General features: G+C 36.9%; 1 long non-coding RNA gene and 1 pseudogene across 1 annotated transcript; one reads left to right on the forward strand and one right to left on the reverse strand.

Moving 5' to 3' along the window:
- Positions 1-725: 725 nt before the first annotated feature.
- On the forward strand, positions 726-8163 carry LOC111846331 (uncharacterized). The gene is made up of 2 exons (XR_002838862.2): positions 726-976; positions 4298-8163. It is a non-coding gene; the product is annotated as an uncharacterized lncRNA (long non-coding RNA).
- On the reverse strand, positions 8069-13375 carry LOC111846330 (BPTF-associated chromatin complex component 1-like; annotated as a pseudogene).
- Positions 13376-14577: the final 1202 nt, after the last annotated feature.

A 14577-nucleotide genomic window follows, 5' to 3' on the forward strand; every position in this document is an offset into this window, starting at 1 on the left:
TGTTATTTGCATTTAGAAATCAGTTTCCCCATAATTTATATCACATAGATAAGGAAGAGCATCTCTCACATCTCACAACCAATGCTGACGACTATATTGCAGAACTGGTTTTCATTTAGCAAGTTTCATTTAATTAATCCATTATCCTGTAAGAGAAATAGCGGTGTTTCAGCTGCCAACACAAGAAACAGAAACACGATATGTTATATATTCCATAAGCATAAAATATAAAACAAATATTACAAATGAATATTAAATATCATATGTTTATTCTTAATTGCGTAGTATTTGAATAATATGTTGTTTTTGGAATAAGTAGACTAAAAACATCACCAGTGGGAAATACACGTGTAGGTGTGTGTGTGTATATATATATATATATATATATATATATATATATATATATATATATATATATATATATATATATATATATATAAAAATATCTCATACAGACAAGTTACTGTTCACAGGACAAACTGAGACTGCAGTATCGTTTTGCTGTCTTTAGGGGGAGACAAAATCCCTCAACCATGATTTCCCGGCAGATGAAATTTAAAAAAAAACGCCTGTAGATCGTTTCCCGTGTTGCACTGCGGTGAGGACAAACAGTCATTTTAATTAAACAAAAAATAAATAAAAATTATTAAAGGAAATTTATGAGAAAATAAGCGGCTGAATTGTTAAATCTATCTGAAATACACATAATTAGACGGATAAAAAATTATTATTTAGCCGTCATAATTTTTATTTATTTTTTTTCCTTTAACGCCTTGTCACCAGAGTGGTAGAGGAACCGAGGCTACGCCTTGGCGCCATTTTCAAATTGTGTCGTGTCAGAGACTGATAACCAGGATTGAAAAACACATACAATAATTTTCTTAAATATGTGTTCTAATACATTCAGACGAAAAATATTTCTCATAAATTCTTATTTTTTGGCGTGATTTTGGAAGCATGGTCCTTTAACCCAAAGGTAAGACCTTTTTTACGTTTTATTTATTGCAGAAACTGGGCTCTGTTTTATAATAAATTGCGAATTTTAATGATCAGTCCAATTATTATTAGGAACTACTATATTTAGACAGTTGACGTTAGGTACATAAAAAGGCAACATACAATATCTTTGAAATCCCTCCACTATGCAGCAATTTAAATGGTCAGGTGTGTGTGTGTATGAAATCTGAGTATACTTTTGACTTTTTTCTTGTTTTTTACATGGATGATTGTCTGTTTACACTGGCCAGCCTGCTAACAGGCTGCCTGTATCGCCGGGCGCCGTTGACGGCCTGTCTGTCTCTGTCAGTCCAGCTCACACACCCCTCCTCGAAACTACCCTCTCGAAACTCCGCACCCCACCCCCGTGCCATGGATAAATTCAATATTTTTGTAATCCACAATTACGGAATTTGCCTCGTGTAGTGGTTATAGTTTAATAATAGGATTTAAGTGGGGGTTGGACACCTGAAAGGATGATCGCAAGCAGCTGTCAATGACAGCTTATATTTTTAATTTAAATAAAATAAGTGTTTCGTTTAAAAAAATAACCGTCCTCCAGTGTGCTGGCCACGGTTTTAATTGATACATATTTCTTGTGCTTACAAAACAATCAACAATGCGGTCCGTTTTTTAGGTATAGTTTGGCAACACTGTAAACTATAGAGATAACTTAATTTGGAAGCTGAAAACCCGACCTGCGCTGGCCTAGGACCGTTTCAGATCCAGCTATAGAAATCGCGCTTTAATAGGAGGAAAAAAGAAACTTATTTTAAATCAGCATCCAATTTTTTAGCTGACCACGTATAATATGAAGTATAATAATAATAATAATAATATAGCGATTAGCGAATTTTAATGACAGTGTACCTGCTTGTGTTAAAGACAAGAATCTGAATAACGGGAATGAAAAAATGTAGTTAGTGACAGTGTAACCAGCAGCTGTCATGATAAGCTGACACATCTTGTTACTTTGGAAAAATCATTTAAAATAAACGCCAGTTTGGTTTTCATAATGTAAAATAACCCCTTTTAAAAAGTAGCCTATGTATCCCATTTTAAAGAATAACGGGAAGAAGCGAACAAAGCAATTTAGCATTATTGCATACTAGTAACACAATACCTGTCAGCAATATTAAAAATAAATAGTTTTGGTTAGCTGTTTATTTTGGCTAGTTACTGGTTACCTTTTATTATGTTGTCTAAAGTTCTGATGATAACGAGTAGTTTATTTGGGAACATGGGATTGAACAAGTTATTCTGAGTTGCAAAATTAGTTATAATATTAGTGAGCTAATAAAGTGACGTGAATTTGGAGGTGGACATCTTTGTTACAAAACATGTAATTCACCAGTGTATTTCTTATATTCTTTATATAATTTATGTTATATTATTATTATTATTATTAATACTGTCATATATGATATGTATAATCAATTTCTGCTTGTAATTTAAATATTATTATGCAACGTACTGAGTTATACTGAATGTGGTGCGAGTGAAGGTTTTAGCGTTAAATCTATTTTATAGCTAAAGGTGTGTGTGTGTGTGTGTGCTTGTGAGAGAGAGAGAGAGAGAGAGAGTCAGAGAGAGAGAGAGAGTGAGCGAATATGCGAATCCGTCGTGATGTTCATTACTCCGGTTCAGCATTGAAAACAAATGTAGTGTTTATTTTTCAGTAGTGCAAAATTAAAATTCCGGGTTTTACAACATATGTGCTTTAATCTCTTTAAATTTAGTTTTGAGTAGAAGAAATAATACTTATTTTATGTAAGAGCATATATATTGCATTTTATGGCAAATATTATATATATTCTGATTTGCATTTGTTCTTCCTGGTATGATCTAGACATATTGGGGTGAAATAAAGAATTTGTAATGTACATTTAGATCCTATGGAATAGTGATCTGATTTTTACTGGTCAACGGATGTTTCAGCCCATTGTTTTAAGCTGTGGTAAATGCCACCGTGTTGGCAGTGGTTTCACAAGAACATATAACAAAATCAGATTTTAAAATTTAATATGCAATTTCAGCATATAAGTATCACCAATGTCATACATAGCATGTAGGAAGGAAAAAATAGGGTGCTTTTAGATTGTGTGATTGAACATCTTTTAAAGAGGATTTATTACATCTATATGACTTTCTTTAGAAATATCCTGTTTTTTTTTTTTCCTAACATGGTTAGATGGAGCACATGCAGATTGTTTCTAAATGTTGTCATGTGTGGTTTGAAACCTATGTTTTGTCTGATTTTTATACTTGTTGTGTAAACTTGTGTAGTCAATGCTTTAAAGCACTCAGATATAGTTAATTCTTCCGTTATGATTGTGTTTGCTTTTCAGTGAAAATTCTGAAAACCTGGTATAGCCTTTATTAATTGATAGGAAAAGGATAGGATATTTCATAGGTATGAGATTTTTTTTTTTCCTTGTGTAAAGTAATCTTTAGTGGTTGTGATGTAAAATCCTTTTTATAATTGGAACATTGTCTCTTCAAATAAATGAGCACTTATCTAATATATTCTTTTTGGTATAGGCAGCAAATGTTCTGACATACATCAATCTGTGTATGTATGTGTGTGTGTGTGTATGTGTGTGTGTCAATGACTAGCTTCCTTTCAGTAAATCTATCTGTAGAATCAGATGTACATTTTCCTCACTATGTGAGTTTGGCCTTGTGTGGCGTACAGGGTTTGGGGAATTGGAGAGCTGAGTGTTATGCTTTCTGAAATGACAAACGAAAGAAAATCAAATTTATTTGTAAATAACACTTATCTCCATATCATTCGTATATCAGTATCATCTTCTGTGACTTCCGTTTCTCCTCCTTATTAAATCGTACCTGAACTGAGACCAAGTTGGGAAGGCTTGTCCTTGTTTTTGGATGTGGTTTTATTTGTGTTTATGTAGAAAATCAGAAGGAGCATGTGCACACAAGCATGCACCACAATTCTTTTCTTGCATGTCCACAGAGTTGCGTGTTCTCTGTGTTACCACCCCCCCCCACCCCCCCCACCCAACCACCCCCCGTTTGAATGCCTTGGCAAGCTTACAGGAAGCGAGGCAAGCCTGGTAGCACTGGTGTAGCCCAGGCACCGAGCACTACAAAAATAATTTTTTGCCTGGAGGTGGTTGTAGCAGTTGCCCCAAAATTTCACATGGCTCTTCTACACCCTTAGAAGAGCCCACTCATTTTTTTTTCAGATTTTTTCAACGGCCCGAAAAGGTTGATTTTAAATGTAGAAAGTGATGGCCTGGGAAAAAGGCTACAGCCCCTACTCTTTATGCCTACCCAGCTTCCCAGCAGCCTCACTCAGCTGCAACAGAGCAGGGGCTGCATACCACTGGACGTCTGCTTTCTGAAGTGGAGAAGGAAGGAATGGGGCCAGGGGGACTGACAGGAGGTGGTAGGGTTGGGCCCGGGAAAAGGGGGGTTAGGGACGAAGTGTTAGGCTTGCCCCCCCAAATCAGAAAAGGAAACCCTAAGCTTTGCTGGACGGTCTCTCTGCTACTCCATCTGGACTGGGAAGCCCTATTGTTTTGTTAAGTTCATTTAAATTTTTTATTATTTCCATTGGTTACTATTATTATTTATTTATTCAAGCTTTTAGCAAAATAATGATACATATTTATGTATTGGTTTATAAATTATGATGACTTGTTCTTTGCTCAGCAAAGATAGGTTGGTTATTATTAGAGCTTATTGTTAGTTATTTTCAGTAGTGTATGTAGTATGCTGTAAAAACGTGATGAATTAAGAGAAAGGGGTGCATTAAGAATAATATCAAGACTGGCTTTTTGTAATGTATATTAAGTGAAGCAAAATGTCTTATTTTACTGTTCTGACAAAGTGCATGACAGATTGGTTGGACTCTGCTGGTTTTGTGCTAAGAGTAATTGGCTGTTTTCCTCTTCTATTCCTGTTTTATCTTTTGCTGATAATGTGAAAAAGGACCAGAGGTAAGTGACGACCTTTATTTCCTTCCTGTTTCCCCATATGTTAGTTCAAAGAGCTACATGGCCAGATTATGGGAGAAGGCCAGTCAGTGGTAATTTTTAATCTAATCCATCTTTTTCCCCTCTTCATTATCCTTTTTTATTGTGGTTACAGGCATCCAGTTAACACATACACTACAACAGTGCTAACTTGATAACTACAATAGAAAACCAAGCATAAAAACGAACTCTGTCATTTTCAGCCTTGCACTGTAGCTTTAAAAAAATCATGGTTGGGCCTGTTCTTTTGTAGATAACCAATAAATTGGGTTTTTACAGATTTTTTTTTGTTTTTTCCATAATGATTTTTAATTCTGAAGATGAATATTTTTCTTTGATTTGCTTTAGTTTAAAACTGACTTCTGTGTGCGTGTGGTGTGTGTGAAAGGTTCTAATTAAAAAAAAAAAAAATCTTATTTTATTCAGTGTTTCTGGAAGAATGTAATGAAAACAGATTTTAATATTTTTGTTTATTTTTTTCCAACTTTAACTTTTGTGTTAGTTGCTATAATTGTTTGCTAGTACATTATGTTGTATGTGGTGTTCTTTGGATATATATTTTTTTTACCAAAAAAGTCAGACATTTCCTGTGTGTTATACTTTAATAATAATTGTTTATTAACCTTATTCTTTTGCCACATTTTTGATTGTTGTTTTATGTGCATGGTTCAGGCAGCACCTGCTTAACACAAATTGGCATATATACTGAATATGCCCCCAGGTTGCCCTTGCCTGTGGTACCCAGTATGGGGAATGTCTCCATAGTACCTCGCTGTTATGTCAATGGCAGAGTTAGGGTGGGGCTGTTAGATAGGCAAACACTTGTTAACAAGTTGTGACACAGAGTTTCACTCATGTATGCACAAATTATTGCACACATACACCTGGAATGTATACTCTGAGGGCCATTGAGTCTCTAGAGATTACCTCAACAAGATATGTGCAATCTAACATAAAGAAGCTTTTTGTCTCCTTTTCAAAAATGTTCTAGTATAGTACAACATGTTGTGTATTTCATCTTTTAATGTGATTTCAGTATTGACTAAATTAGCTTTGTTATAGAAATCTAGATAAAACACCCCCCTTCCAGAAAAATTATCCCAGTATAATAAGAAGTTTCACTTTAAAACATTTTAGGTCTTCAGAATATAATTAAGATAAAGTATGTTGATGTATTAAATGTTGCCTAATTGTGGGTAGATTTTTTTTAATCCACATTCCCATAATTTATGGATAAACTCTTTTAATGTAAATATACAAACCTATATAACATAATTTTGATTTCTAGGCATTTGCAACAATATGAAAATATTTAACTTTTTTGGTAAATGCAATTTTATACTTTTTTCACAGAACAAACTAGATTAAATTCTGTTTAAAAGGTAAGACAAGCTCTTGTTTATTCTTGTGGTCCAGACCAAATAGTCACGTTTTCTTTATATTGACTGAATGTGTGGTGTTTGTGTAGTAGTAGTTTCTGCTTGTGATTTTTGTCATTACACTGCAACTTTTGGCTGTAGCTTCCCCCTCCCCCATTTATTCTTATTGCCCTCCATTTTGTGGTAAGACTATAATTAGCTGGATCTTTCAAAGAGGATCAAGAACCAATATAGCATAACAGCCTGAATTTGCTATAAATTATTTCTTTGTTGTGTTTCAGTTACCATGATGAAAATGTTTGAAGTTCATTTTAAAACTTTTAAAAGAATATATTTACCTGTCTATCCACATGTGATTCTGCATGTGTAACACACTGGTGTAATGTGGAAGGGCCTTGTTAGTTGGAGTTCTGTGGACCAGTCCATGTCCCTGCCCCCAGTGTACCCTCTAGCAGCACATCATAGTTTGAAGGCACCCAGAACACTTCCAAACCATTGTGTGCTGCTACTGGGAACACTGGGAACAACATGTAACTGAGGTCAGGCTTCCAAGGGTACAGCTTCCTGGTGTAAAGCTACTGTGGATGTGTAGGAATGGACTAACAGCTCTCCTTGCTATGTAAACAGAAATGTATGTAAAATATAGTTTGCATGTATTGTTTACTTTATATAACTTCGCATTTTTGTTATATTGAATGAGTGAGAATTTACTAGTTTAGAAGAATGCTATTTTTTATTCTTTTGAGGGTTTATATTTTTGAAAGTGTAGCTCTTTAAAATCACCCTGTTTTCACAAGTAGAAAATGCTACATTTATACTTATGGATTCTGACTGATTAGTAAGTTGGTGCTCAAAGGGAACAGACCATGCCTTTTCTCCCCTTTATTTTTTTTGCTGTTGCAATTGGTTAAATCTCAAATGAAAACTTTGATTCAGTTAGCAAACCAATAAAAGTAAATGTATTGCATCTGGTTTGAAGTGTGAGGCATTTTTGTCTCAGGCCATCTCCATGGCAGCAGCCATGCCAATGGTGTGCCTGGCCGTAGCAGCACATCAATATTGGTAGCTGCCCTCCTTGGACTGCCAGTGTGATCGTGCTGCTTCTGTCAGCCACACAGGGTCTACAGCTGGTCTGCTACTTCAGGTGGGAAGGGGACTGCTTCAGGGTCACAGGACTAGCAGTGATTGAAAATGTAATCGTAACATGAAAATGATTCAAACTAATATTTGTCACCCAGGGAATTGTAGCGAACAAACATTTGCATAAGTCAAGACATACTACCCACTCTAGTAACATTCCTTTTACCATTAAGCTTTTACTTTACTTTTTTATATATGGTCCTGTGTCTTTTTTCAGTTCAGTAAATACTTGTAGAAACTGATGTTCATTCACATACACGTTTTCAGAAGTCAAACCAGATTTTAAGTTTGTGCATGTAAAATAATCAATGCAATGCAGTGTAGGCTAGCTGTTTTAATGTAAGCCTTCGTGAACTGAGGTATGTAAAATTTTGCATTAGTTCTTTCCTGAATATATACTTCAACTGTATAAAATTAAAATGGTAATTAATGGTCAGTGTCATTTCAATAAATACAATTAATTTTGGAATGTTGTATATATTGCACTTAACTGTTAGATAATACCACAGAAGTGTGACCTCAAAGAAAAATACACTACTTCACACTGTGGTATACATTCAGTTGAATGAAGTCCTTAATTTATTTATCATAATTTAAAGTTAACAAGGCATAAAAAATATCCAAAGTTTCTGTCAAACAAAGGAATTGGTGTTACCAGTCAAAAACATAGGTGTTGATGAAATTCACATTACCAAGTCCCAATAGTTCTGGCTGTACCTTTAAAGTTATTGCTTAAAAATGATCGGCAACATATTTCCATATTTGCCCAAACATGTGAACCCTTCCGTTGCACTGGCACCATTTCTTCATGCCAGTCATTCCAATAGGAATCAAATTCAATCCGGTGGTAGGAAAAAGTTGGGGGTCCTGTTACCAAGGTTCGCCAGCCTAGGATGCTAGGCCTCCTCCCAAAGTGCGGTCAGGTTTGAAGGTCAAGAGCAGAAAAGTACAATTAGTGTGACAAAAGAGGCAGGTCACTTGAATGCATGATGAGACTGGAGTCCAGATTGAGGCTCTCTAAGGAAGAGAAGCGTATGAACAATGTACCACTTCAAATAAAATACTGGCAATAGAATGTTTTACTGTGGTTCTCCATTTCCTGGCATTAGGTGAATATACGGTCAAACATGTAGACACACATACAAACTATGCAGTTAGGTGCCTTAAACACCACATGGGGTTTCCCTTACCAGCAAATTTTATCACAAAACAGGTTAGTTTACTGATAGATAAACCACTGCTGGGGAAAACCATACCAGAGGATCATCATAGTTTGGCACTATTTAGGATAGAAGTGCAAGTTGCTGAAAGGTGATGGGAAATTCTCACCTTGGTCAAAGTTGAATTTTTTGGTGGAGGACCCTTGACCCAGTCCCTCAACATCCGCTAGGTGATTGTTCGCATTCAAAGTCGTTAAGTGCACTTAATGTCACCTCATCTAAACAAAGAAATTACATCAAATAAATCTGCAATGCATCAGTGCAGTCAATAATATTCCAGGAAAGCCCTTAAAGTTTGTTCCAGTTGGATTTTAGTTACATTTACTGTCATTTATTAGATTATAATGTGCTAAGCCTAATAAAAACTCAGCAAATCCTGCTTCATGGCATTTCATTTAGCCAATAGGCTATAAGGAGGTGAAGTATATGTATTCAAAAAGCCCCCCCCCCCCCGCTACTGCCTGAATGACAACTTCTCACCCTATACACACACACACGCTTGCCCACCTGCTGTCTGCTTATTGATGGTAGCGGGGGCAGTGGAAGGGCTTTCAAGTATAGAGGCTACAGCCACCTGTGAGGCAGGCGCTGGGACCCCACAGGTGACAGCCATCTTCTTGGGGGAGTTCACAGATGGGGGCACCCCACCGTCCTCGTAGAGCTTCCTCTTCACCGTGTTCTTGATCTGGGTCCTGCTATAGGGTGAGAGTGATGTGCCTTGCCAGAATCACAATACAACAGTATTCTGAAACCTCCAGTCCCAAACTGGTTCTGTATTAACAGCTAGCCAGTTTAGGCTAGCAGTATTAAGTAACATGTTTTAACACAGCACAATATGTACTAGAATCGTTAAGCACCAACATGACAGAGAATTGTGAAGACTTCCAGGTGGAATTGTGAACTGATACTTTGGTACATATCTTGTTGCCCACCAGCTCAATGTGTACGGAAGAGATGTGCCAACACCAGGGCATTAATATAATAGAAAAGGTAATGCCATGTCACATGTTATCAGAGTGACAGGATCTTAGCGAAAATCCACCATTCAGATCGGTGAATCTTCCTGGAAACTGTTATACTCTGGGAACTCACTGCAAATTCATTCAAATGATAATCTTGAAGTGAAATGAAAGCCAAGAAAAACAGATTTTTTAAAAACAGAAAATGCCCTGAATGTTTCAGCCTCGAACCCACAAATTCAGAAATACAGGAAAACAAAAGAGGACTACAATTATCATAAAAGTAGTAATGGTAATGATGAAATTGATTAAATCCACCCACAAACAGTTCCAAACCGTATCGGAATTTTTTGGAGTTTACAACCTACTGCGAAAACACTGAAAACCTAAAGGGTGAAAAACAAACTGGATGAATTAAAATAAACCTTATTTAATATACGGTGCCTTGTGATTTAACACCAGTGGCACATTTTTACAAGTGTTTAGTCTAGATCTTAATTCTTATGATTCCTAATTTACCAGTTGTACAATTACTCTGTATTCTCTGGTTTATATTGACACCACATTTACAAAAAAAATATGTTTCTGTTTTTGACATTAAGACAGGGCTGAGAAAATCAGAATGTGGGTATATACATACATACACACACATATACATATATATACACACACATATACATATATACACACACATATACATATACACACACACACACACACACACACACATACATACATATACACACACATACATATACACACACACACACAGCATAAGATTGCTTTATGACAGTGATCTAAAAAATCAGAAGAATATGAGAAGCAAGTAGAAATAGAACGCCAGTGACAAGACAAGTCCCCAGAGAATGGAATGCCCTTACACAGTGCGGTCCTTGATGACCGAGCTGATAGCATTCAGGTCATCACAGAAGCGTCGCACGGCTGAGCGCAGCATTTCAATCTCTGTGTCCGTCCATTTCGCTCTGTAGGACGCCATACACAACAAAGAGAAGGTTCCACTATCGCATGACACCACCTGGATCATCTTCTAGTCACAACAGTACTTCATATCCTCTTCACCTTGACGGGGCTATATCAGCTGGGTTCTTTCACAGTTAAGAGATTAAACCTTAAAGCCAAAACTAAAACCTAAAAATCAACTAGCTCCGTATCACAATTTACTGTGCAGTCATTCTAAATTATGAAGGCTAGACGTCGGACTGTATATCAAATGTTAAGGACAAGCATCAGACGTTCAGCAAAGCAGATGTAATCTGTACTCATTTGTGTGTGCGCCGCCTCATTTCCGCACCCCGCCGGACTGGAGTCGGCAACAGGGTTCAGCTGCATGGTCAGTTCTCCCAGTTTGGTGAATGCAGTCCCCACTGCTGAAAAGATTTCTCCCACCTGCAGGATGAGAGCAAGGAGCCAGTCAGAGAGAGGAAGAAAATTATTATTATTATTTTTTAAATCACAAGCGTGTTATACAATCCTTACAGCCAAGATGTACCACCTTATACAAAGGGAGAGTCTCACACAAACAAAAACTGATATAACAGGGAAAAGCAGATCCCTGGACCGTTTCTTCATTGATTGAAACTTACAATGGGACCATCAAAAGCAGGTGATTAAGGATGTCCAGTCTTAATCTGAAGGCTGGTAGGCCAGATGCCCAATGACATACTATAAATCTAAAGGCAAATAAACTGTGTTGCTACACTGAATTGTAATAATTTAAAAGTAGGATTACAATAAGAACGATGAGTCATGTCTGTAGTCTTACCGTTATTCTTACATGAAATAGACTTTCTTAGCTAACACAGCTTTTGGCCAAAGTAACGGTTAAACACCTTATTAGCCACCTCAGGCAAGTCAAGCTGATCAAACGGTAACTGGCGGAGCAGTTTCGGACATCTGTTCAGGTCAGCAGTCCATGCTTCACAAATTGCGAACACGTTTGTAATTTAGTTTAAAAAAAATAGCACAACTGGTCATCCACACCTACAGACCTTTTTACAGGTAAGTCGATAAACAGCCACTGAAGTGATCTGCGCAAAGTGTTTTTTGTAACTTTATAAACAATTTCCTTAACATGAGTCACTAAAATGATTGTTTATTCACTAAAATGCCTACATTTTACTACAATTCTGACAGCGATTATCTGAAATTGTAAATTCTGTCTAGAACCGTGACGGTTTCCCTAACAAAAACAATTACAACACCGCCACGATGTGGCATAATGAATCGAAACTTTATGATTGATATTCTTAGATTAAACGTGACAACACGTTAAAATCTTACAGGATTACTCAGAAAGAAAACAAAGACTCAAAAAAGAAAGATTAATGGTTGTTTAAAGATTGCTTTGGACGGAAAAAAACATAAATTGAAGTTAGTAGCTTTAGACGCTGTGATACTAAAGTTATGCAAACGGAGGAAATTAAATAACGATTCTGTAGTAGAAATACAAGTGTTATATATGGTCACCAGAAAAAAAAAACAATTAAAATTTTGAAACTAATAACACCACATATATTAAAACTCATTTTGACTCAAACATTCAGGCTGGAAGACAACTTGCAAAATGCATGTTTTCTTAAGGTTGCCTTACCTTGGCAGAAGCCGAAGTCATTTCGCCGCTGATCAAAATATATATTGGAATACAGCTAATACACGATGTAGCTGAGAAATCAGAAACAATATGTGAGATATAGGCCTCGTGCTTGTCTGAATGGTTTAAAAACGAGTGGCTTTATTTACATTATCTTCGCTAGTCCTAACACTTGGACTGTCCCCAGTTTATAAATACGTTGCTGCCTGACTTCTAGTGTAGCCCATTTTAATAATCCGCACAAAAGAGGCTACTGAAGAAACTTAGATCAGTGCCGTAGCGCGCGAAAGGAAACCTCATCGCCAAGCAGCGCGCAGCGCCCATTGGGTCGAAATGCACCAGCTCGGCTCCCGATTGGTGCAGGCTTTGCGACGAGAGCCTCGTTTCATCACCGGTTGTATTTTGTGCACATTCGGTTAATTTTTTTAATATTCGAAAAATAACATCCTTCGTTGGATTTATACCCCGATTAGGTTGTACCTCTGCGTAGTGTCCTACTATGTCTTGGCCCTGACTCCCATTACTCTCTTAAGGATAAGCGGATGGCTGGCTTGATGGATGGTATTTTTCCTGCCTTACCATTTTTTTTTTTACCGTTTTACGTTTGTATTTTTCTTATATGTCACTTACGATAGGGAGATCCATTTCATTGCCTACCGCTATTTGCTGTACTGTTGTGCATTATAAATAAACGTTGATTCGATTTGATGGTAACATCAACACTGTTGTAATGTTAGGATACAGGGTTTTCTTTATGTCAGTGTTATTTTGAATTTCCTGGATATTTTATGCATGTATGTTAAAATATTTTAATGTGCCACTTTAGGTGTCTTGATAAGAATATAAAAACGGAGATAACCGTTAAATAAATTTGCTGGTGTACTTCATCTACTACTTAAAAATCATATTATTTTGCAGTTGTGGTAAAACTGCTTTAAAGAGACCATGAAAATAATCAGTTTGAGCCTAGAAAGATGATGGATTTTAAAATGGCCCGCGCTGTCATCGATTGCTTACATGATTGGACAGCAATGTTGGTGAAAGTGAAGACTACATTAAGTTACAACGCCACCGACAGCTTTGACAGCACCAGCCGAAAAACGTTTAACGGGGACGTGAAGTACCCCTGCAACGTAAACATTTTTACGGCATCGTGAATCCATTTACGGTAGCATTTAATAGTTTTGTCTTTTTGCAGTCCCGATGGCCTGGATGTTCATAGAATCTAACTTAAAGTTATTCGATCACCGAATCATTATCGGTGGAGCGATACTATTACGCTATTTTAAAACGTTGTAGGTTTTGCACGAAACGGTTATGCAAATAACCGTTGTGCATTCTTTGCATACATGCTTTTGATAATGTTAGTGTATTCGGTTTTCAGCTACAGACAGACATATTCCATCAAAGGTAACCAGTCTAGTTTTCCAGTATGGGGAAGGGGCGTCGCCATGGTTGGACTGACTATCTGGCGTAGGCCTACAGGGCGTTTTCCCCGTGGTCCGACAAAATTTGCCTCGGGGGGACTGCCCAGTCGGCAAAATGTATTGTCTCACTTTTGATTGGAAAAAAATATCAGAGAATGCCCAATTCAATAAAATTGGTTGCGGACGACCTTCTATTCGGCAAAATTTACCGTGGGAGACCCCAAAGCCCGGGGTCAAATATTAATCCCAGTCATGATATGGCTGGTTAAGGGGGTCGGATAGGCGAATCCGTGTACTCAAGTATGAGCGGGAAACGATGGATAAAGCTTGCTGGAAATGGGAATAAAAGTGTTAATATAGCGATTTGTGCTACACTTTCGGTGTTAACAGCAGGCTACTCATACCGAAGTGAGAAGTGGAAACTGGGTCAAGAAGCATTCTCTGCAAATTCAAATCCAAAATCAGTTCCCCTTTCATTTTCCACAATTTTTCATAAATTAGCCTAATTATTCCATTAAGTGTTGCTGGGGATCTTCTTAGACCCATTTAAACATTCTAATCGAGGTCGCTCCTCTCAGAGATGAGGATTTCAGTAACAGAGTGAACAGTTAGACACGGGTATTATTATTGTTTTCAGTGAATAAATACTTTTTAGTTCGCTCAATTACTCTAGTTCTCTATTTCTGACCCATGCTCCTTGAATATTTTTGCTCCCGAGGGGGCGGTTCCCATTGATGTTTAATATGATGAGACAGAACGTATTTATTAAATGGTTTACCTTGTATATTTTTCCAACACATATTTTTTGTCGATGTATATAGTAATTATACTTAAAGTTAAATAA

The sequence above is a fragment of the Paramormyrops kingsleyae genome, chromosome 10 (assembly GCF_048594095.1).
Source record: "Paramormyrops kingsleyae isolate MSU_618 chromosome 10, PKINGS_0.4, whole genome shotgun sequence".
Classification (NCBI taxonomy): Eukaryota; Metazoa; Chordata; class Actinopteri; order Osteoglossiformes; family Mormyridae; genus Paramormyrops; species Paramormyrops kingsleyae.